The sequence below is a fragment of the Acinonyx jubatus genome, chromosome A2 (assembly GCF_027475565.1).
Source record: "Acinonyx jubatus isolate Ajub_Pintada_27869175 chromosome A2, VMU_Ajub_asm_v1.0, whole genome shotgun sequence".
NCBI lineage: Eukaryota > Metazoa > Chordata > Mammalia > Carnivora > Felidae > Acinonyx > Acinonyx jubatus.
The window spans coordinates 92,426,017-92,449,085 of NC_069383.1; the positions used below are offsets into that span (position 1 = coordinate 92,426,017).

The window sequence follows — 23,069 nt, forward strand, 5'->3', positions numbered from 1 at the left end:
TCCAACAGAGCCTGTATCTCAGCCACATCTGAGCCAGACATGCAGCTCTCACGCTCCACACACCTTCCTGGGTCCCTGCCACCTCAGGTCAGGCCAGTGTGCCGTTGCCAGCCCTGTCTCCTTTGTCATGTTACTCTTCGGTTTGTGTCTCTGCATACGTCCACGTGTGTCTGTGTGCACACACGTGTGCATGTATGAAGGCATTAGTCTTTGGGGAAAGGGAAGCATAACTCACCATTTTGGTCTCAAAATCATCCATTATTCATATCTTGCTGTAAAACAGGAGTGGTGCCTTTTAAGTTTTAATTTTTTTATGTTTATTTAGAGAGAGAGCGCGTGCACACAAGAAGGGGAGGGGCAGAGAGAGAGGGAGAGAGAGAGAATTCCAAGCAGGCTCTACGCTGTCAGTGCAGAGCCCGATGCTGGGCTTGAACTCATGAACAATGAGATTACGACCTGAGCCAAAATCAAGAGTCAGATGCTCAACCCACTGTGCCACCCAGGCGCCCGGGAGTGTTGCCTTTTGAAAGTCCATCCGGCACTCCCTTCCTTCATTTGGGTGTTAGATGATCTTAGCCCAGATTGTGGGACAGGGCCTCGGGCAGAGGCGCCATATTCCCTTTAAGCTGCTGCACCTTTTCTCCTGCTGTCCATACATCCTGCTGTGCCAGCCCTCTGTTCACCGCAGCTCATGCTGGGTCTCTCTGGTGACGTTCTTCTTTCTTGAAAACCTGCCTGTAGGCACACCAGTCACATTGGTTGAGGTATATTTAATTATATGCATGTTATGAGCTAAATGGCCAGGCTAGGGATTTCCTACATCTGCCCTACCGGTCACAGTGCCGCATCCCCCCCAGACACTGTGCACCAGAATCGCACCCACAGGGCAGTGTAGCAGGAGGAAAATTGAAGTGATGCTGTACGAAATGAGGGAATGGACAGAATTAGGAAGCATTCGCCAAGGTGTTTCCCATGCCTCCCTGTGCTCTCTCCTCCGCGATCATTATTAGCCACTAGATGGGGCCTCCGTTGCTACAGGGCAGAATTGTCACAGCGGAAACAGAAAAGCAAGGCATCAGATTCTTTAAAAAAAAAAAAAAAAAGTTTATTTTTTTTATTTTTGAGAGAGAGAGAGAGCAGGAGAGGGGCAGAGAGAGAGAATCCCAAGCAGTCTCTGAGCCATCAGCACAGAGTCTGACAAAGTCAGACACTCAACTGACTAAGCCACCCAGGAGCCCAGAAAATATTTTATCGGGGCGGGGCAGAGGGGCAGAGAGGGAGAGAGGGAGAGAGGGAGAGAGAATCCCAAGCAGTCTCCATGCGCAGTGCAGAGCCCATCAAGGGGCTCTATCTCAGGAACCGTGAGATCAGGACCCGAGCCAAAATCAAGAGTCAGACACTTAAGTGACTGAGCCACCCAGGCGCCCCTAAGGCATCAGATTCTTAATTCTAGTCTTAGAGTAACTTGTATGCCTTCTGTAACAGTAGAAAACTGTCTTTTTGATGCCTCTTTTCTTGTAACATTAGGATAAACCTCCAAAGCCCAGTTTCTCTCTCCTGTTTCCTGCTCTTTTCAAGCAGATCCGCTGAGACAGAATGGAACACTGCTTCCTCGTTAGCACATGTAGGGCTGTGCAATAGACCAGACTATTTTTACTCCTTTTCTCTTTACTTTTGCACTTAAACATTTGTTTTCCCAACACAGTCATCCATAAGGTATCTCCTAGGGTTCTCCGCGATAAGGAATGTGAGCGTAGCAAGTCCTGAGTCTATTAGAACATCCGTTTGTGCCCACCTCTACCCCTCCCACCTATCAGATTGAGGCACTTTTACCCTGGAAACATCCTCCCACTACCTGAACATCTAACCACAGCTGAGACTACATTGCTGCAGTCCTGCCTGGCTTGCCTCTGCTGTGTTTTTCATCCCCTTCTTCTCTGGGAGTCCTATAAGCAGAATGTCCAGACATACGTAGACTTTTTTTCTTTTTTTAATGTTTATTAACTTTTGAGAGAGTAAGAGAGACAGAGTACAAGCAGGGGAGGGGCAGAGAGAGAGGGTGACACAGAACCCGAAGCAGGCTCCAGGCTCCGAACTGTCGGTACAGAGTACAGAGCACGATGCAGGGCTCGAACTCATGAGCCATGAGATCACGACCTGAGCCAAAGTATTTTGCTCAACCAACTGAGCCACCCAGGCACCCCTAATTTTTTTTTGCTAGCCTTTGAGTTTATAAAAATTATGTATTAGTCAGGATAAGTCAGATTATGCTACAGTAACAAGAGACTCCAAATCTTGGAGACATACAGCGATAATGATTTATTTTTGACTCACATTACCTATCTATTGTGACGGGTTGCTATGGGTTTGCTCTGTGACATCTTCATACTAGGACCAGGCTAGAAGAGCCGCTTCGACCTGAAATATTGGCAGTTGCTGTGGTAGAGAGAGAAGAGACATGGAGAATCACCCACTGGCGCTTACAGCTTCTGCTTAGCAATAGCACACATTTCTTCTGCCCTCGTTTCATTGGTCAACATAAATCACGTGGGCACTCCTGACTTCAGCTGTGGGAGTATATAATGTGCCAGAAAAGCACATAAGGCGGGAAAGCTAAAATATTTGGCCAAGAATAAGACAACCTATCAGAATCCTCCTTAGTTCGGGATGATGTATTCCTCGTATAACAAGGCCATCGCCTCTCCTTATCTACTTGCTGATAAAACAGATTCCATCATTCACTGTGATTGAAACCACAGCCCGGGTCATGAAATACTGGACACAATGAAGTATATGTGATCAGCGATCCCAAGTTGGGGAGAAGGAGGAGGTGATTCAAGAAACCGCACAGAAGCCACATGATGTCAAGACGTTGGTCTCATCCCGGTTCCCTTCTTGTCTCTGGATGCACCATCTGGGAACACTGATCCAGGGCCACCTGCCTAGGCCCACAGCTAATGCACCAAGGCCCCCAGCATCGCTCAGGGAGAGCCCTGAGGCATATGTGACAAGTAGACGCTTTTTGCAGTTAAAGTTGCTATAGCTGCTGGGGCTGAGACACAGATGAAAGAGGAAAACAAGCTGTGACAGCAGAGCAACATTGCCTCCCTGCTGCCTGGGAGCCCGTGTAAAGCTCTGCCTGTTTTGAAGTCAGCCTTAAATGGAACTGGAAGAATCTCATTTCCCGATGGTCTCTGCCACCCCATCAGTGTCTCCAGCCGCACAAAGGGGTGTAGCTTTCCCCTGAAGCCTGCAGGCCTTGGAATGCCCGCTCTAGACGGTGTCCTCCCAAGACTGGGCACGAGCACGTTATGATTCACAACCCGCTGCTCGTGGATCAGCAACCAAATGGGGAACGTACCAACTTTATAAATAGCTAAGCATATAATTAATCATCTAAACAAGAATATTTTTAAGACAGAAAAAGTTTGCTAAGAACGAATCATGTAAGTTGAAATATGTATTTATTGGCCCCTAGCTGGTTTTATCATGTTTATGGGCTTATAAAGTAATTCTATAAAAATTCTTTTTAAAAATAAGATACTTTCGGGGTGGCTGGGTGGTTCAGCGGGTTAAGAGTCCTACTTCAGCTCAGGTCATGATCTTGCGGTTCGTGAGTTTGAGCCCCACGTCGGGCTCTGTGCTGACAGCTCGGAGCCTGGAGCCTGCTTTGGATTCTGTGTCTATCTCTCTCTCTGCCCCTTCCCCCCTTGGGCGCGCTCTCTCTCTCTCTCTCAAGAATAAGTAAACATTAAAGAAAAATACTTTCTAGAGAAGGTAACAGATTTCTACATATATTAAAGCAAAATTTATAAAAACTCCTTTTTATTGATTCTTTAACCCTTTGAAATGATGTAAGGAAAATAATTATTCCTGCTACACATTCACTTACTTTAATCTGCTTCTCCGCCATATCTGTTTCTCTGTCACCAATAGTTGTCTGAAATACTTTTTAATGATTTAAATATTTTTTCACAAAATTGCCAGTAATCTTCAAATGCACGTTTTTATAAAAATAAATTTAAAATTGTTCACAGCTCTACTTGATTCTTCTCTGCATACCATAATATATATTTTAATTAAGAAAATAATAGCTTTACAGGTACTAACATGCCAAGAGAGTACAGAAAAAATTCTGCTAAATGGAGAATATGTTCATTTCAAAATTTTTCATGTTAAAATGTGCAAATAGGAGTGCCTGGGTGGTTCAGTTGATGAAGCGTCCAACTCTTGATTTTGGCTCAGGTCATGATCTCACAACTGTGAGAGCCTGCTTGGGATTCTCTCTCTCCCTCTCTGCACGTCCCCCACTTATATGTACTTTCCCTCTCTCTCTCTCTCTCTCTCTCTCTCTCTCTCTCTCTCTTTCAAAACTAAATAAATAAACTTAAAAAAAGAGAAATATGTAAATATTTCAGTCCAAATATTCATAGGTCTTGGCTTTTTCTTCCATACAAAGTATCTTGTGTTAAAATTTTTATTTTGTGGGGTGCCTACGTGGCTTAGTTGATTAAATGTCCAACCCTTGATTTTGGCTCAGTTCATGACCTCACGGTTCATGAGTTCAAGCCCCCCATTGGACTCTGCACTGACAGCATGGAGCCTGCTTGGGATTCTCTGTCTCCCCCTCTCTCTGTCCCTCCCCCACTTATGCTTTCTTTCTCTCTCAAAATAAATAAACTTAATTTTTTTTTTTTTGTATTTCGCCTTTTTAAATTACAGCGAAATACACATAAAATGTATCACCTTAACCATTAAGTACATTCGGGCTACACTGTTGTGTGACCATTACAGAACTCAACTCATTTCACTGTGCAAAACTGAAACTGTACCGTTCAGCAAACAGCTCCCCATTCTTCCCTTCCCCGAGTCCTTAGCAACCACCATTCTACTTTCTGGTTCTAGAAATCTGACTCCTCTAGATAATATCACACAAGCGGGACCATACAGTATATGTCTTCTTAGGACTGGCTTATTTCGCTTAGTGTTATGTCTTCCAGGTTCATCCATGTTGTAGCAAGTGTCAGAATTTCTTTCCTTTTAAAAACTGAATGATAACTCCATCATCTGTATGTTTCACATTTTCTTTATCCGTTCATCTGTCTGTGGACATAATGAATTACTTCCACTTTTTGGCTGTTGTGAATGATAATTCTGCTATGAGCATGAGAGTGCAAATATCTCTTGAAGTCCCTGCTTTACGTTCCTTGGGATAGAGACCCAGAACTAGAATTGCTGGGTCATATGGTAGTTCAATTTTTAATGGGGGGGAACCGCCACATTGTTTTCCATAGTGGCTGTACCATTTTGCATTCCCGCCAATGGTGCACAAAGCTTCCGGTCTGTCCACATCCTTGCCAACACCTGTAATTTTCTGGGGTTTTCTTTTTTCCTGTTTTTGATAGTTGTCCTAATGGGTATGACATGGTATCTTATTGTGGTTTCAGTTTGCATTTCCCTGATGACGAGTGATGCTGAGCATCTTTTCATGGTCTTATTTGGCATTTGTACAGCTTTGGAGAAATATCTATTCAAGTTTTTTACCCATTTTTAAACAAAATTTTAATGTTTATTTTTGAGAGAGAGAGAGAAAGTGGGGGAGGGGCAGACAGAGAGGGAGACACAGAATTTGAAGCAGGTTCCAGGCTCTGAGCTGTCAGCACAGAGCCCGATGCAGGACTCGAACCCACGAACTGCAAGATCATGACCTGAGCCAAAGTCGGATGCTTAACCGACTGAGCTACCCAGGTGCCCCAAGTTTTTTACCCATTTTTAAAAAAAGTTTGTTTATTTTCAGAGAGACAGTGCAAGAGGGGAAGGGGCAGAGAGAGAGGGAGAGAGAGAGAGAGAGAGAGAGAGAGAGAGAGAGAGAGGGAGAGAATCTGAAGCAGGCTCCATGCGGCCAGCCTGGTGTGGGGCTGGAACTCATGAAACTGTGAGATCATGACCTGAGCCAAAACCAAGAGTAGGACACTTAACCGACTGAGCCACCCAGGCACCCCTACCCATTTTTTAATTGGGTTGCTTGTTTATGTTATTCTTATTGAGTTGTAGGAGTGCAAGTATAGTTTTCAAACTACAATTTAAATCAAAATCCAAAACTTCATAATGCTGAGATTTGGGGGGCTGCATTTGCTTAATATTCTAAACAAAATGCAAACCAACTTTAGGTTACTACATTACAAGAAAGTTTAATACCATTTGTAGGACACTGAACTTGATTTACAGAGTAATTCTTCAAAGGCTCAAACATTTCTAAACTCCAGTTGATGACAGGAGGCAAAGAGATTAAAAACTTGAATTGCCCTTTATCAGTGGTTTTGTTTTCACTCTCAGCTTCCACTCCAAAAAAAAAAAAAAAAAAAAAAATGCAGTTCAGTCGTACTGGCATATATACAGTATTTGAGGTTTAATGAGTGCAGCTGCTATTGTGATTTCAGGGTTTTTGAGTGCGATTGTGAATTATATGCTGCACAGGTTTCTTAATTTAATAAGAATTTAATATTGTTTTTTTTTTTTTACTCTGTGCTGTGTCAGCAAAAACAACCCCTAAATACTTTTATCTTGTTCCCAGTAGGATTTCCCCCAGGAACCAGACACTGAGGCTAGCACTGAGTGCACAGCGTCTATTTGGGGGTTCGGGAAGCCATCAGGAGAATGGGAAGGTGATGTAGGATAAGGAAGGAAGCCAATAACAGGTCTGTTCCTAAGGCAGCTAACACAGTGGCTTCGTCTTATGGGAAGTTCTAGGGATCCCTGTAAAACACATGCCTTGGAATTATCCTGGCCACGGGGCAAGGGAGCTGGGGTATTTATACCCCCATTCCCTTGTATTATTGGTTAAGTGATGCCCCTGAAGACTGTTCTCCTGGGCACCTCTGGCCTGGGAGGTGGGGATCGGGGAGGGGCAAAGGGAGTGGAGCTGCCTGAGGGCAGCCTTCTGATCCGTGTGCAGCACCACCTGCCAGCAAACACATTCACTGAGGTGTGAGCAGAGTGCTGACAGTTGACACATTGTATTGGATTATATTACATTACATTATATTATAGCATGTATAATTGACAGATAACGTTGTGCAAGTCGAAGATGTACAACACTGTCGTTTGATATACGTATGTATAGGGAAATGACGACCACGGTTGGGTTAGCTTTGTGACTAAAGTGTTACTGTAACAGCCACACCGATGCTTCTGCGCATGGACAGTGATTGCTTTCGAGTACAACAGCAGGGGGAAGTCGTTGTCACAGAGATTGTAGCCTGCAGAGTCTAAAATAGTTACCATTTGGCTCTTCAGAGCAAAAGTTTGACTGCTCATGATTTAAGATGGTTATTAAGCTATGGTCAGAGAGGACCTTGGAAGACCTCAAAAGAAGTCAGAAGCACTAAAGGAAAATACATAAGGAAGAACAGACTTGGAAGGGGCCCCGTTCCCAAGGCTTGGCTCAGAATTCATTGAAGAGGGGAGGGGTGGCGGAGAAGTTGGTGGGTTGTTTGGGACAGAGCTGGGCCACAGATGCTGGGCAAGCAGGGAGCAGCCTCTGCATGCACACGAGTCAGGGTGGGTGGACAGGTGGGCAGCGAGTGTGGAGCATGTGGTGTTTGAATCAGGAAGGCCACAGAGACCAGTCTCCGGGGCAAAGCTTAGCCACGGCTGGTGGCCTGGTACACACAGGGCGTCAGGGCCCGGCCACTGTCGCTGCTGTAACTGGGAGTGGACGTAGCCACCTTCTGCAGGAGTCTAGCGTGCCTACATGCGTGGCTGGGGCTGCACGGCTTGGGAAACTATCAGGCAGCCAACTCACTAGGCGACCAGCCCTGGACACCATGTGCGCACATGGCTGGGGGTGAGGACAAGGTGCAGAGAACAGTGACCCGGGCTGCAGAGAACAGTGACACGAGCCTAAAGTGTCTGGGACTCCTGGCTACTTTGTCGTCGCCCGAGTTGAAAGATGCAGCAGGCAGTGTGGCATAGAAATGCCAGAGACAGCTGCGCCCTGCGGGCACCTGGCATCGAAGGAGCAGTAAAAACAAAAGTGGCTCTAGGAGTGGAGCTGGTGAGCCCCACTGGAGCCTGGATGTCTCATCGGGCCTCTCTGCCTTAAAAGCTTACCAAGCGGACAAAAGGAAAATGCTTACAAGGCCCATTTCCACCATCACGGAACAGGCAGAAAGGGTGTCTCTGGAGCTGAGAGGCAGCACAAGGCCGATGCTTCCTCGGTAGATGTGCTCCTGACGTCATGCAGCCACTGAACGCCACGGCCCCCACACCAACCACAATCGTGTGTCAGCCAGCACGTTTACCATCAACGGGTGGACAAATAGAAATACTTAATTTTTTTTCATGTTTATTTATTTTGAGAGAGAGTGAGAGCAAGCAGGGGAGGAGCAGAGAGAGAGGGAGAGAGAGAATCCCAAGCAGGTTCTGAGCTGTCACGCAGAGCCTGATGCAGGGGTTTGAGCTCATGAACTGTGAGATCATGACCTGAGCCAAAATCAAGAGCTCAACCAACTGAGTCACCCAGGCACCCTGCATGGTATCTTTCTTGATCTCAAAGTACAAATCCCAAACATTGATAAAAAATGTGGCTTAATTTCTTCTTTTTTAAAAAAACTAAGTTTTGGGGCACCTAGGTGGCTCAGTCGGTTAAGCATCAGGTCGTGATCTCGCGGTTTGTGAGTTCGAGCCCCGCATCGGGCTCTGTGTTTACAGCTCGGAGCCTGGAGCCTGCTTCGGATTCTGTGTCTCCGTCTCTTTCTGCCCCTCCCCTGCTCATGCTCTGTCTCTCTGTCTCTCAAAAATAAATAAACATTAAAAAAAAATTAAAAAAAAAACAAAAAACTAAGTTTTATTTATTTTTTTAAGTTTATTTATTTTGAGAGAGAGAGCGCGTGCGTGCGCACACGAATGGGGGAGGGGCAGAGAGAAAGGGGGAGAGAGAGAGAGAGAGAGAGAGAGAGAATCCAAAGCAGGCTCTGCGCTGTCATTATGTGGGCTGCTGAAATCAAAAGTCGGACACTTAACTGACTGAGACACCCAGGTGCCCCATCTGGGGTAGTTCTTGCAATGAACAAATAGTGATTCTCTGTCTCAGAGGCACTGAGTTCTTGGGAGTGGGGTACAGGGACCTATCTAATGCCCTCCACCTTAGGACCTCCACAGTGTGACCCCAACCCCACTTTCTCCTCCCCACAGCCTGTACACCCGGCAGCCACATGCACTATTTTCCATTTTCCTGCCATGACACACACTTTCGTGCAGGGCAGGTTTTTTTCCAACATCTTCTCTGGCATGTTCTTTCCTGCTTTCCTTGTCCAGATACTTCAACATCTAGCCCCAGGAACATCTATGCCGTGAGGCCCTTACGTACCCGGTGGGAAGAGGGGGTCTCTCCTTCATGTCCTACAACATGTACCGTACTTAACACCAGTCCTATTTTTCTTGGAGTTTTAAGGGGCACAGTAAATAAATCTCTCTTCCTTACCTAGTTCTAACAGAGGGACATGGGGAACATTGGATGGAGATCAGACTGCCAGCTCCGTTCCCTTTACGCTGGACCCTGGAAGATGAAGTTTACGTGTGCGGTCATGTGGGCTGACACCAATAAGGGCAGAACCTCCCCTCCCAGGCTTCCTGGAGTTAGATGGCCGAGAACCTAAGGGCAGGGGCGAGGTGACGGAGAGGGAGAGAGCAAAGAACCAAGTCCAGTTTCCTCTTCCGATTACCAGGTAATCCACCCGTGGCCCGGTTTCCAGTGAAGGGAAGGGGTGGAGAAAAGCCTCGGGTTGTCTAACACCAGTTCCTCATGAAAACGTAAGAATTGGGAAATATACGTCCCCTTGGGGGTGCCTGGGTGGCTCAGTCGGTTAAGCATCCAACTGCAGCTCAGGTCATGATCTCGCAGTCTGTGAGTTCAAGTCCCGCATTGGGTTCTGTGCTGACAGCTCTGAGCCTGGAGCCTGTTTCAGATTCTGTGTCTCCCTCTCTCTCTGACCCTCTCCTGCTCACACTGTCTCTCAAAGTAAATAAATAAGCTTTAGAAAATAATAAATCAGGGGCACCTGGGTGGCTCAGTTGGTTAAGCATCCGACTTCGGCTCAGGTCATGATCTCACAGTTTGTGGGTTCAAGGCCCCCCTCCCCGTGCCCTTCCCCCCCCCCCGCCCCCCTTTCCCCCACCCCTTCCTGGGCCTTGGGTTCTGTGCTAACAACACAGAGCCTGGAGCCTGCTTCGGATTCTGTGTCTCCCTCTCTCGGCCCCTCCCCTGCTCACACCCTCTGTCTGTCTCCAAAATAAGTAAACATTAAAAAATGAATAAATAAATAAATAAGTGCCCCCTTCAGAGTACTGTACATATTTTTATATGATCCCCTGTCATTCTGCTTCTTCAGACTCTTAGAATCACAGAGATGCTTTTATTTATTTTTGCATTTCCTATGCCTGATCTCAGGTCAGCAAATATTTGTCAAATGTGTACTTCACCTGAAATGCTATTTTAGCACTTTTGATTTAAAAAAGTTTTTTAATGTTTATTTATGAGAGAGAGACAGAGCATAAGCTAGAGAGAGAGAGAGAGAGAGAGAGAGAGAGAGAGAGGCAGAGAGAGACACAGAATCCAAAGCAGGCTTCAGGGTCTGTCCTGTTAGCACAGAGCCTGACGTGGGGCTTGAACTCACGAACCACAAGATCATGACCTGAGCTGGAGTCCGACACTTAGCAGACAGAGCTCCCCAGGCCCCAGAAGGGTTCACTTTAGATTAACGAGTAGAGCTGATTGGTGCACAGGTGTTGCCACTTTAGATAACTACCCTATGACCTCACCACCATGCCCCTCGCTCTATAAAAGCCGGGCTCTGAGGTCTGGGTTGGGTAGAGGATGGGTGTGTATGATCTGGGTTGTTCTTCTGCTCGCTTGCCCCCACCAGTAAGTTACCCTGGGTAAATGAATATGGTACTCTGAAAACGGGACTGTGTGGCCTCCTTCTTTCAGTCTTAAGGGGCCGTCTAGTCTGGAGGACACTTTACGGACCTTCTTCCACCTTCTAACAATGGGAGAGCCCCCAGGAGACTGAAAAGGAAGCAAGCTCGGGTAAAGGGGCCGTGCTGGGGGAGAGCCATTGCTTAACCCTGCTGTTGGTGGCTGAAACCCCAGCTGGCAGCCACTGTGATGGGGGGAGACTTGACTGGGTCTTTTGAACACTTCAGACAGTGTGTGAGTACGGGACGCCCCAAGACACCCAGGGGCTCGTTGGATCTCTGAGATGGTGGGGAAATGGAAACGGAGGAGCCAAAGTGAACAAGCTATTCCGGCGGTAGCTTGCTCATTGATCTGTGATTTGCCAGACTCTGCGGCCGGGGAGCTTCCCATAAGGAGAGAGTTGGGATAGACAGAGAAGCGTGGGCTTTAGAGACGAAGTGGCCAGCTGTGGAATTGGGGGAGCCAACCAGCCACTTTTGGCGGAGGTCTGGGTGCCAGAAGGGCCGGCAGCCTGGGCGTCTCCACCTGGGGATACTGGGGGTGATGGTGTGGTGTTGAATGGGTTTGGGATGTCGGGACAGCCTTGGTCAACTGCGTCGTGATGAAGTTTCCATGCCACAGGCGTGGGCGAGAAGAGCAGGCCCTTAACTAATTTAATGATTGGAAAATGCTATCTGTTAAGATAACCTGGCCTAACAAGGGGGATATTCCCTCCCGTCTGTCCTGCTGGACCTCTGTGGAAGAGCTACAAGAAATTGTGGGTGAACTAGGAATGAAACCTGCCTTCTATGCCAGCATTTTATTGGCCCACAAGAAAAATTGCTTCCCCCTTGTGTGAAGGACCCTATCCCACAGCCCCCCCCCCCCCACCGCGGGGGGCATGGTAGAGGCCTTCAGTAACCGTCCTTACCCTGTGGTTCCTTGGCCCACTGTTAAGTCAACCACCAAAGCGGCTGCCCTAAGTGAACCCCAAAGAAATTGTCACGAGGGAAAGAGATGGGTTGGAAAATGGGGAAAAACCAAGGATCTTGCCATCAATAAGATGGTGGGAAGGGAACTCATCAAAGTCTCTCCTAAACAAGTGTGGCAAGATCTAATGTTATCTGGGACCCCGAGAGAAAATCTAGACCAACAACCCAATTAGGTCTTGCTAAACCTATGGAAGATGTGTCCTGAGGGAAAGAAGTTTATCTCCTTGGGGGAAGGCTCAAAAACTCCAGGTGTGTTGCTAAGAGCCCTTCCTGATAGTAACAACCAGAATTTTGGGAGTGGCTACCCACCCCCCACCCCACCCCTAGAAATGGGACTAGGCCTGTGTTGCCCTCTAGTATGAGCAATAGGAGTCTACCAGAAGAGGCCCCGTGTTGAATTAACTATTTATTGGTCTTGTTCTAACAGACTGTATTAACTCTGATAGATGCTGGAGCTAAATGTACACTTACCTATGGAAACTCCTTGAAATTTCAGGGAGAAATAAAGGCTGCTGATGGGTATGGGGGACAAATTATCAAGGCCAAACTAGTCTTCCTACAGACTGGCACACTTCCTCCCTGCTATTTTCTCGTGCATATTTCCCCCATTCCTGAGTATTCTTTGGGCATAGATGTTTTACAGAATCTGGATCTAACCACAGCTTTGACAGGAGAATTCAGCTTGCTTATCCCAGTAATGAAACCCATTGTCATGGGTCATGCAGAATGGGAACCTATACTGTTGCTAGTTCCCTGGAGAGTAAGAAATGTGAAACAATATAAGCTACGGGGCGGGGGGGGGGGGGCGCATAATGAGATCACCAAGATCACTGCCACCATTAAAGAATTGGAAAGGGGAGGGTGGTAATTAGGCCTGATCAAAACCTATTCAATAGTCAGGTGTGGCCTATAAAGAAATCTAATGGGGTCTGGCCAATGACAGTAGGTTACAGGGAACTCAGAAAATCACTCTATCCATCCTTGCCATGGTACCCAATATAGTCTCATTGTTAGAAAAAATCATGACACACAAGACATCATTGTATACAGGCTCTATCTACTGCCTTCTTCAGCATTCCATTAGGACTTGAATCCCAAGACCAATTCACTTTCACATGGGATGGGAGACAATGGACCCTCCAGGGGTTGCCCCAAGAGTACTCCCTAGTCCCACAATTTGTCAAGGCATGATAGCCAGGGATTTGGAAAAATGGATCTTGCCAGAGAAGATGGTGCCTTATTGTTCTGTAGATGTCATGTTAACCTTTCATTTATCTTCTCTGTCTCAAATAGCCTCGTCCTTACAGGTGGACTTAGTCATGAAGATGAGGGCGAGGTCAATAGGAAAAGTTGTGATCACATAAGACAAAAGAGATGCCATAAGCGGTCATTGATAAGATAGAGTAAGCCTTCCTAGTCCCTAAAATGGTAATGAATTACAGGCTTTTATTGGTTGGTTGGGTTACTGGAAACTTTTTATTCCCCATCTAGCACAAATACTAAGACCTTTGTATGTCTTGGTTAAGAAGGGAAACCATTTTTTAAAAAATGTATTGTCAAGTTGGCTAACCTACAGTGCATACAGTGTGCTCTTGGTTTTGGGGGTAGATTCCCGTGATTCACCACTTACATATAACACCCAGTGCTCATCCCAAAAAGTGCCCTCCTCAGTGACCATCACCCATTTTCCCCTCCCCCCCCTCCACCATCAACCCTCAGTTTGTCCTCTGTATTTAAGAGTCTCTTATGGTTTGCCTCCCTGTCTGTTTGAAACTGTTTTTCCCCTTCCCTTCCCCATGGTTTTCTGTAAAGTTTCTCAAGTTTCACATATGAGTGAAAACCTATCTGTCTTTCTCTGACTTATTTCACTTAGCATAATACCCACCAGTTGTATCCATGTTGCTGTGCATGGTAGGATTTCATTCTTTCTCATTGCCAAGTAGTATTCCATTATATATATAAACCACATCTTCTTTATCCATTCATCAGTTGATGGACATTTAAGCTCTTTCTATAATTTGGCTATTGTTGAAAGCACTGCCCAAAACATTGGGGTGCATGTGCCCCTATGCATCAGCACTCCTGTATCCTTTGGATAAATTCCTAGTAGTGCTATTGCTGGGTCGTATGGTAGATCTATTTTTTAATTTTTTGAGGAACCTCCACACTGTTTTCCAGAGCAGCCGCACCAGTTTGCATTCCCACCAACAGTGCAAAAGGGTTCCCATTTCTCCACATCCTCACCAACGTATGTTGCTTCCTGAGCTGTAGTTTTAGCCACTCTGACCCATATGAAGTGGTATCTCAGTGTGGTTTTGATTTGTATTTCCCTGATGATGAGTGATGATGAGCATCTTTTCATGTGTCTGTTGGCCATCTGGATGTCTTCTTTGGAAAAGTGTCTATTCATGTCTTCTGCCCATTTCTTCACTGAATTAATTTGTTTTTTGGGTGTTGAGTTTGGTAAGTTCTTCATAGATTTTGAATACTAACCCTTTATCCGATATGTCATTTGCAAACATCTTCTCCCATTCCATCAGTTGCCTTTTAGTTTTATTGATCGTTTCCTTTGCAGTGCAGAAGCTTTTTCTCTTGATGAGGTCCCAATAGTTCATTTTTGCTTTTATTTCCCTTGCCTTCGGAAATGTGTTGAGCAAGAAATTGCCGTGGCTACAGTCAAAGAGGTAGTTGCCTATTTTCTCCTCTAGGGTTTTGATGGTTTCCTGTCTCACATTTAGGTCTTTCATCCATTTTGTGTTTATTTTTGTGTATGATGTAAGAAAGTAAGAAGGGAAGCCATTGGGAGTGGGGTGCTAACTAACAAGAGGCTTTAACAGCCAAAATGGTAGTAAAACAAATACAGTCCCTTGTTCTATTCATGCCAGATACGAGTTGTGAATTGGATGTAAGTTTATATCCAGGCAGGGTTGGCGGGAGCTTGTGGCAATGACAAGATGGAAAATCAACTATAGATCTTTCCATAAGTTCAGTAAGAATGTTCTCCTTATAACATTACACCATTGGAAACATTTTATTACCAAGGCTGTGAATGCAATGTTCTATTTGATAGAGACGTGTACAGGCTCACATATGAGCAGACAGCCTTAAAGAACAAAGGTTGACTTTATGGAGCCAATGAAGCTCCGTGGTAAAAGTTGGCCTGGTACTTTGATTACAGGATTTGGGAAAGCCTTACCAAGTGAGTAAAGAAGGTCACTTCCTGGCAGGCTCTGGAACCTCAGGAGATCTTGGGGACCTCCAGAAGAAAGGAGGCAACCCAAATCTATAGGTATTGCAGGCGAGTCTGAAGGCAAGTATTTGGCTTGGCTCTTAGCCTTGGAGGGCTGTTGTTAGAGGCTCACATCTGAAATTCCTTATGAGAAGTTCCAGCAAAGCAGATCTAAAAGCCTAAATGGCCAGTCTCCATTCTTGTAGCACTTACATAAGTAATTAGGCTAACTTTGTTAAAACTTGTTCCACAAACAACTTAGTCTTAATTTGGCTACCTTTGGAAATGAAGGTGATTTTAGAAAGGAAAAAAAAATGGTTTCAGTAACACACCTTCATGTGTGTTAGACTCTAGTTATGATTAACTGTCCTTGAATGTTTGTTTACCTATAAAACTAGGCTGGATCCTGAGTTCTTCCGGTTTCCCTGCGTATCTGGCTAATTTTCTGCCTGATCGCTTGCACACTATAGGCTTGACTTTGAAAGCCCACCTGCAGGACCGCCTCCTGCAGTGAGACCACTGTTGAGCTGAACTGACCTGAATGACCTTGTTAGGAAATGTGGAATGAGATCCTGTTTCAGACTGTATACGAAGGTTCCCAAATCACGGCTCTAATGAAGGATAGGGGCTCAGCTTCGTACTGGGGAGTATCTGCCACTGGATGCAAGGCAGTTTCATTCCTCAAATCCTGGTCTACAGCCCTTTTCAGCAGGAAGTTAACGAGAGCGGTTCTTGTCCCTGCCTCTCAAGAATTAGGAATGGCAAAAAGCCAGGGTGGTGTCGGTTAATCTCCTGTTGCTGTTTATATGGCTGCTGTGGCATAGGGATGCTAGCCCCTCCCAACATCTGGCTCTGGGGCCATCTTGGAAGAACAGTGCGTGAACATTGTATGGGCCGTAAAGATGGGGGGTGCGGAGCGTGGGAGTGCTGGCAGTGCTTACTCCCTCTTTGACTCTCCATCTTGTTGATGCCCACGTGGTGACCACCCTTGGGGCCACATGCTCCAGGCCCCACGGAGGGTAATGTACGCCCTGCCCAGAAGGCAGGCAGGCTTGTCCTGATGTCCCTGACGTGGCGCACAAAAGGTCCCGCTTCAGATGTCGAAGAGAAATGACAGGTGCCCAGGTGGCACCACTTGAGAAAACTTTGACCTCCTCTCCATGCCCCCCACCAAAAGCTGGGGATTAATGGATGGAGAATAGGGGTGGAAGATCACTGCATACCATCTGAATCATCCATCCACCTGACCTCTGCCCGGAGTCAGTAAGTTACCCTGAGTAAAGCTTTGTGAAAACGGTATGGGGTGGCTTGCTTTGTTTTTCGGTCTTTTTGTTTGTTTTAAATTTTTTTTAAGGTTTATTTTTGAGATAGAAAGAGACAGAGGGTGAGCAGGGGAGTGGCAGAGAGAGAGGGAGATGCAGAATCCAAAGCAGGATCCAGGCTCTCAGCTTTTGGCAAAGAGCTGACTCAGGGTTCGAACCCACAAACTGAGATCGAGACCTGAGCCAAAGTTGGACATTTAACCCACTGAGCCACTCAGGTGCCCCTTTATTTTTCAGTCTTAAAGGGCATTCTCAGTCTGGAGGACACTTTCCTGGCCCGCCTCCACCCTCCAACTACAGTTACAGTTCAAATTTCTAAATCAAATAGCTTCTAGTAGTTTCTAATACCCAGCAGTCTCTCTAACATAATTACATGTCTTAGTGGTTATATTTGGACAGTCTCTACAAGTGTTATTTGTAGATTTTTCTCTCCAAATAGCTGAGTCTTCTATCTATTTTTAGTTGCTTTCTTAATTTAAATTCAGGACAAAAGCCAGCAGCCAGTGTCCTGCTGCAGTATACAGTTTAAGAATGACTTCTAATTATTTGTTGGCTTCTGTAAAAGGAAAAAAAAAAAACCCAAAACCTTGGGAAGCATCCCTTATCCAGACTAATTGGAACCAGATGAGAACCATATAATAATCCTCACTCCCCACATCCTTCACTTGGGAGAGGGGCTGGCAGGTGACCACTGGAAAATATCCTTCTGAGTTAGAAGGAGCTGATAAGCAAGCCAGACAATAGCTGTGGAAGCGTCTGAGCATCAGTAGAAGTGGGGAGAGTCTAACGCTGACCCTTGGCACCGGGGAGTTGAGTAAACGAGCAAAGGCATCGAAGCCAGAAGACCCCCAGGTTGGGGAAGGTGGACAGATCTCTTCTTTCAGAATCTGTCTGCTCATCTCTGAGAGGGACTAATAATCTCACTTTTCCAGAGTTGGCCAGGAGTGCCGAGAGAGAGAGAGAGAGAGAGAGAGAGAGAGAGAGAGAGAAGTGTGGTGGCTGGAGCCAGCAGACCCCAATCACTGTTGTTTGTATCTCAGGCTACAACATGTCAGTGTCGTGGAACATCAGCCTGTTCCCTGCAGACATGGGTGGACCTATTTTCTGAGCAGACTGGTGTCCCCAAAATTCCTTCTGAGGCATGGCCCATATGTTCTGTGGTTGATTTCTTTTTTTTATTTGAAAATGTAAACTTACATTTGGGCACTGTCACCACATTACCACAGCCGTACTGTTTACCTCGTTTGCTGAACACAAGCTGTGCGTTTTGGTGCTCATCTGGTCCCCTTGGCTGGGGGGATGACTTTCATGCCACTTAGAAATGGTTGACATTTAAATCTTAGCAGCAACTATTGGCACACTTTCAGGTTACTTCTGGAAAGTTGATTTAAATCCAGTTGTGTGTGTGTGTGTGTGTGTTCCCCACTGAAAGGAATCTGAAGACACTATTAACAGTGGCTGCTTTTTGGTGACAGGGACATGGGGGGGGAAGGGGGTGTGACTGGCAGCCTCTATGATGATGCCACCTCCTGGTTCTTAAACCCCCTTCTCTTGCGTGTAGGCTGCTCTTACTGATTGTCTCTAATGAATAGAATTCAGAAGTGGTGGATGTCACTTCCAGGATTAGGTTCTAGAAAGACCAGCTTCCATCTTGGATTTCTTTTGCCCTCTCTCCAGTCTGCTCACTTGGAGGGGAGCTGGTTATTATTTGTGAGCTGCCTGATGCACAGTCTCAGGTGGCAAGGAACTGAGGGGCGCCAGCATCCAACAGCCCATGAGGAGCTGGGGCCGTCGGTCCATTGTCCATGAGGGAGTGAATCCCACCCACAAGTGAGCATGCTCCCAAGGAGCACGGAGCTTCCTGCGCGGAGCAGTTACAAGAGACTGAAGTCCAGTCGACAGCGGGAGCCGTAGAGCACCACCTGCTCAGTGCCTAGATTTCCGACCCACAGGAACAGGGTAAGTGTTTTGTTTCGAAAGCTGCCTCGTTTGGGGTTAATTTGTTATGCAGCAATAGATGACTAATACAGGAAGAGAGGATGGAGAAGAATTATACGAAGCAGCTTTACCTTTAATTTTATGCCTTCTGTACTGTATGAATTTTCAATTTGTATATGTGTATTTGTATTTTACATCCTGGCAACTGTTGCTATTTAGGCAGGTAGGTTATGGCAAATCCTGTAAACTGGCTCACTCAACCCAAACTCGAACACCCTCTATTGCCTTCCTGTACTATAGAAGCTGGAAATCTTTTTTGGGTTGTTGTTGTTGTTGTTGTTGTTGTTTTTAAGTAAACCTACATTTCCCAGACCCTCTTGCAGCTGGAGATCCATATGTGACCTAGTTTTCACTAAGCAGACATACGGCCTGTATAAAACTATGAAGAAAAAAAAATTTGTAAATTTTTGTAATTTGCAAATGCAAATTGAGGCCCCTTCTGGCAAATTTGTCGGTGGAAATGCCTCTTCTGCACTAACTGGCAGAGGTTCTGTGGTCTAGGTGTAGCTTAGACTCAAACCCTTAGCATCACAAGTGCCAAGCAATAGGGACAATGGAGTTTCCAGGAGAACAGCTTTAATAGAAGAGTCAGGCATTGTTTGATGCCATTGTTCCTGGTGGGTTACATCCAACATAAGGATTAAATTCACTTTAACCCTTCTTTCTCCTCTCCCTCTGGCTTTTCCAACTGCTTATTACCAAAAGAAAAGCTAAATATAATGGATCTTCAAACCTTAAATAATACACATAAAACTGGCCTTTTTTTGGTTCAGTTACCTTTATCTTGACTTCCTTTAAGCTCCCCATAAAACCGTTTTCTCCAACTTTCTTCACTGTTGGCTTCACTGAGACACTTTTGAGAGTGAAAGAGGCATTACTAATAATTACCCTGGAGCAAAGGTGTAATCAAGTGGACCTTTGGTCATGCCATCGAGATGGGGTTATATTCCCACCAAATCACTGCACCTGACCTGGAAAATATATTTAGTTTTTTTAAGTTTATGTGGGAGAGGGTACACATGTACAGAGGAGGGGCAGAGAGAGAGAGGGAGAAACAATCTCAAGCAGGTTCCACGTTGTCAGCCCCACGCAGGGCTTGAACTCAGGAGCCTCGAGGTCATGATCTGAGCCAAGATCAAGAGTCAGATCCCTAATTGACTGAGCCACCCAGACACCCTATTTCTACTAATAAAAATATAAGATCAAAATTGAATTATGTAATCTTTCTCTCACCAAGTTAAAATCCAAAGAAAAACGTAGGAAGTATGCAAAATGTTAGCATTGGTTACTTCCAGATGGTGAGATGATGGGCAATTTTTATTTCCTTTTTTTTTTATGTTTGTTTTTGAGAGAGACAGCACATGAGTGGGGGAGGGCAGAGAGAGAGGACGATACACAGAATCTGAAGCAGGCTCCAGGCTCTGAGCTGTCAGCACAGAGCCCGACGCGGGGCTCAAACCCACAGACCGTGAGAGCATGACCTGAGCCACCCAGGTGCCCCTATATCCTATTTTTCTATTTTCCATGCTTTCCTAATTTTCTCCATTATGAGGGTATTATTTTTAAACTAGGAAATTTGCTGGAAAATTAAAAAAAAAGAACCTTCCTTACAACCTAAGTGAACAAAAATATTAACGATAGTTTAGAAAACCTGGTATTCAGAAACCAGGTATTTTTCTCTAAAAACTCAGATTATAAAAAGTAACTAATAGATCACTTTAATCTTGACCAAGCTGAAGGAGGAGTCCTGTACAGGCTGCAATGGGAAAGGAGGGAAGCACAGGGATTTTCTAAGGTCCTACTAAGAATCCCCAATTTGGAGGATGGAGATTAGATATCTGGAAAAACTGAGGGAGAAAACGGGGTCGGGCCAGTCCCTCAACACAGAATGACCTTGGTGGCAGGATGGAGTAGTAGCCAACGCCATGTGCCATGTTTCATTTTACAGACCCTGGCTCTCTCAGAGGCCAGATCTGTGGTTGGCTCCCCACTATTTTAACAGATGCATATAAAGAATATGTAAGGAGGCGCCTGGGTGGCGTTGGTTAAGCTTCAACTTGGCTCAGGTCACGTTCTCCTCGTTGGTGAGTTCGAGTCTGCATCGGGCTTTGTGCTGATAGCTCAGAGCCCGTTTTGGATCTTCTGTCCCCTCTCTTTCTTCCCCTCCCCTCTTTCTCTCTCTCTCTCTCTCTCTCTAAAATAAACATTAAAAGAAAAGTTTATTGTGAAACGAAGTTCCCAGAGTGCCTACTTTCATTCCCAATGCAGCACTCCTCTGGGAAGATGAGCTGGGCCCAGTAGGACATCTCACCAAGTTGTAAGACCCCGAAGAGAAGTGTCCTGGCTGGGGTCTTAACGGTGGAGAACCAATGTGTGCATAATTTGGTGTTGCTGCCTCGAGTAGAGGACAGAGAACAAATGAAACAGGAATATATACTTAAAAATACTTTCAGAAAATTGTTTTTTCTAAAATAAGTCCAGGCCATCTTCTTCAGCTCGGAAAAAAGAAACCTTTACAGTGGGCGGACAATGCCGTGATGATATTCCAGTGAATTTGCTCAACTACAAGGTTAAGGTCTGAATCGCATAACTATGCACATGGCCTGTTAAGTTTGAAACCAAAGATAAATGCGGGCATCTTTTAAGTGGCCTGAAATCCTCATAGGTCTTGGAGCAGCTTTCCCAGCAGTGCCTCTCTGTCGGTCTGTAGGGTGCCAGCTTCACTACTGGGCATCTTCTTAGAACATTAACTCCCAGAGCCCTACCCTCAGTTTTCCGGAGGTGGGGTCCAGAACTGTGTTTTTGTTCGTTTTTAAACTGTGTTTATTTTGGGGGTGCCTGGGTGGCTCAGTGGGTTGAGTATCTGACTTCGGCTCAGGTCATGATCTCGCAGTTCGTGGGTTCAAGCCCCACGTCGGGTTCTATGCTGACAGCTCGGAGGCTGGAGCCTACTGTGGAATCTGTCTTCCTCTCTGTCCCTCCCCTGCTCACGCTTTGTCTCTCTCTCTCTCTCTCTCTCAAAAATAAACATTAAAAAAAATAAAGTGTTTATTTTGAGAGAGCGCAGGCAGGAGGGGCAGAGAGAAAGAAAGAGAGAGACAGAGAGAGAAGGAGAATCCCAAGCAGGCTCAGCATTGTCAGTGCAGAGCCCAGTGCAGGGCTCAAACTCAAACCACTGAGATCATTTCCGGAGCCAAAATCATGAGTCAGACATATAACTGACTGAGCCACCCAGGTGCCCCAGAAATGTGTTTTTAATAAACCCTCCAGGTGACTCTGACGCATGGTAAAGTGTGTGAAACTCTGCTCTGGGGTGTGGTTTTTTGTTCGTGTTGTATGTTTTTTGGATACATTGCAATTCCTGAATTCTGCACCGTGCTAAGTTGTCATTTACACAGAAAGGTAACAGACCACCGTCTCTTCTTTGTATGGACTCAGGACATAGGTTTCTCGTGAGTATTTGAAATGAGAAACTGAGTAAAGAAAATTGGTTTCACACTTGATATAAGAGCAGCTCATGTAGGACAAAGAGACACTTTAAGATTAGCAATAACAAGGGGCGCCTGGGTGTCTCCATTGGTTAAATGTCAAACTTCGACTCAGGTCAGGATCTCACAGTTCATAAGCTCGAGCCCCACATCAAGCTCTGTGCCGACAGCTCAGGGCCTGGAACCTGCTTCAGATTCTGTCTCCCCTGCTCTGTCTGTGTTTCAAAAATAAACAAACATTAAAAGATTAGCAATAGCAAGAAGGGACAGTAAGCCTTCTTGGTGGGACGGAAGACCCCAGGGGCCAGTCACCTGAAGGGAGCTGTAATTCTAGCAGACCTAGAATGGAGCTATTGCTTGAGACCCAGGGGGAGTTGGTGTTCGAGATCCTGCTGGAGCTGGACAGAGAAAGCAAGAAATACTGTTTCCCGGTACTCCATCCTTTTCATTCTGTGCCATCCTCTCCCGTTGGCCAAACCTGGCTGAAAACCAGCTGACTCAATCTGGTAAAATCTCTTGCAGAGGGAAGGCCCTCTATGGATCAGAGTTAGTAGAAGGGTGAGGAAGAAATCTGAAGGCCAGCAGGCCCGAGACTGGTACAGACTGGTCTTCATCCAGTAGACCAAATGATAAAGCAGAATAACGGGGGTCGGGGGTGCCTGGGTGGCTCAGCCGGTTAAGCATAGGACTTTGGTGCATGTCATGATCTCACATGCTTGTGAGTTCGAGCCCCACATCTGGCTCTCTGCTGTCAGCACAGAGCCCACTTCAGATCTTCTGTCCACCGCCCTGCACCTCCCCTTCTCGTGAGAGCTCTCTTTCTGTCTCAAAGTAAACATTAAAAGCTTATTAAAAAGAATAATCAAGAAGCCGCATAAAAAGTGTGCAGCAGGGTTTTCATGAACTTTGATCGGTGACGTCACACAGGGCTTCATGCTTAAAAGTCCCATGGAGTTTCATGCTCGACTGTTGCCATTTCAAAATTCTCGACTTTGGAACAAAGAGCTCTATGTGTTCATTTTGAACAGGGCCCTACAAATTATGTAGCTGGTCTTGATGGACCGTAAACATTCCATTATTTAA

At 45.8% G+C, this 23,069-nt stretch overlaps 1 long non-coding RNA gene across 5 annotated transcripts in view; it reads left to right on the top strand.

Moving 5' to 3' along the window:
• The window catches only part of LOC128314819 (uncharacterized), a 100,961-nt gene that overhangs the window by 41,307 nt on the left and 36,585 nt on the right, over nt 1–23,069 (top strand). The window lies entirely within an intron of this gene.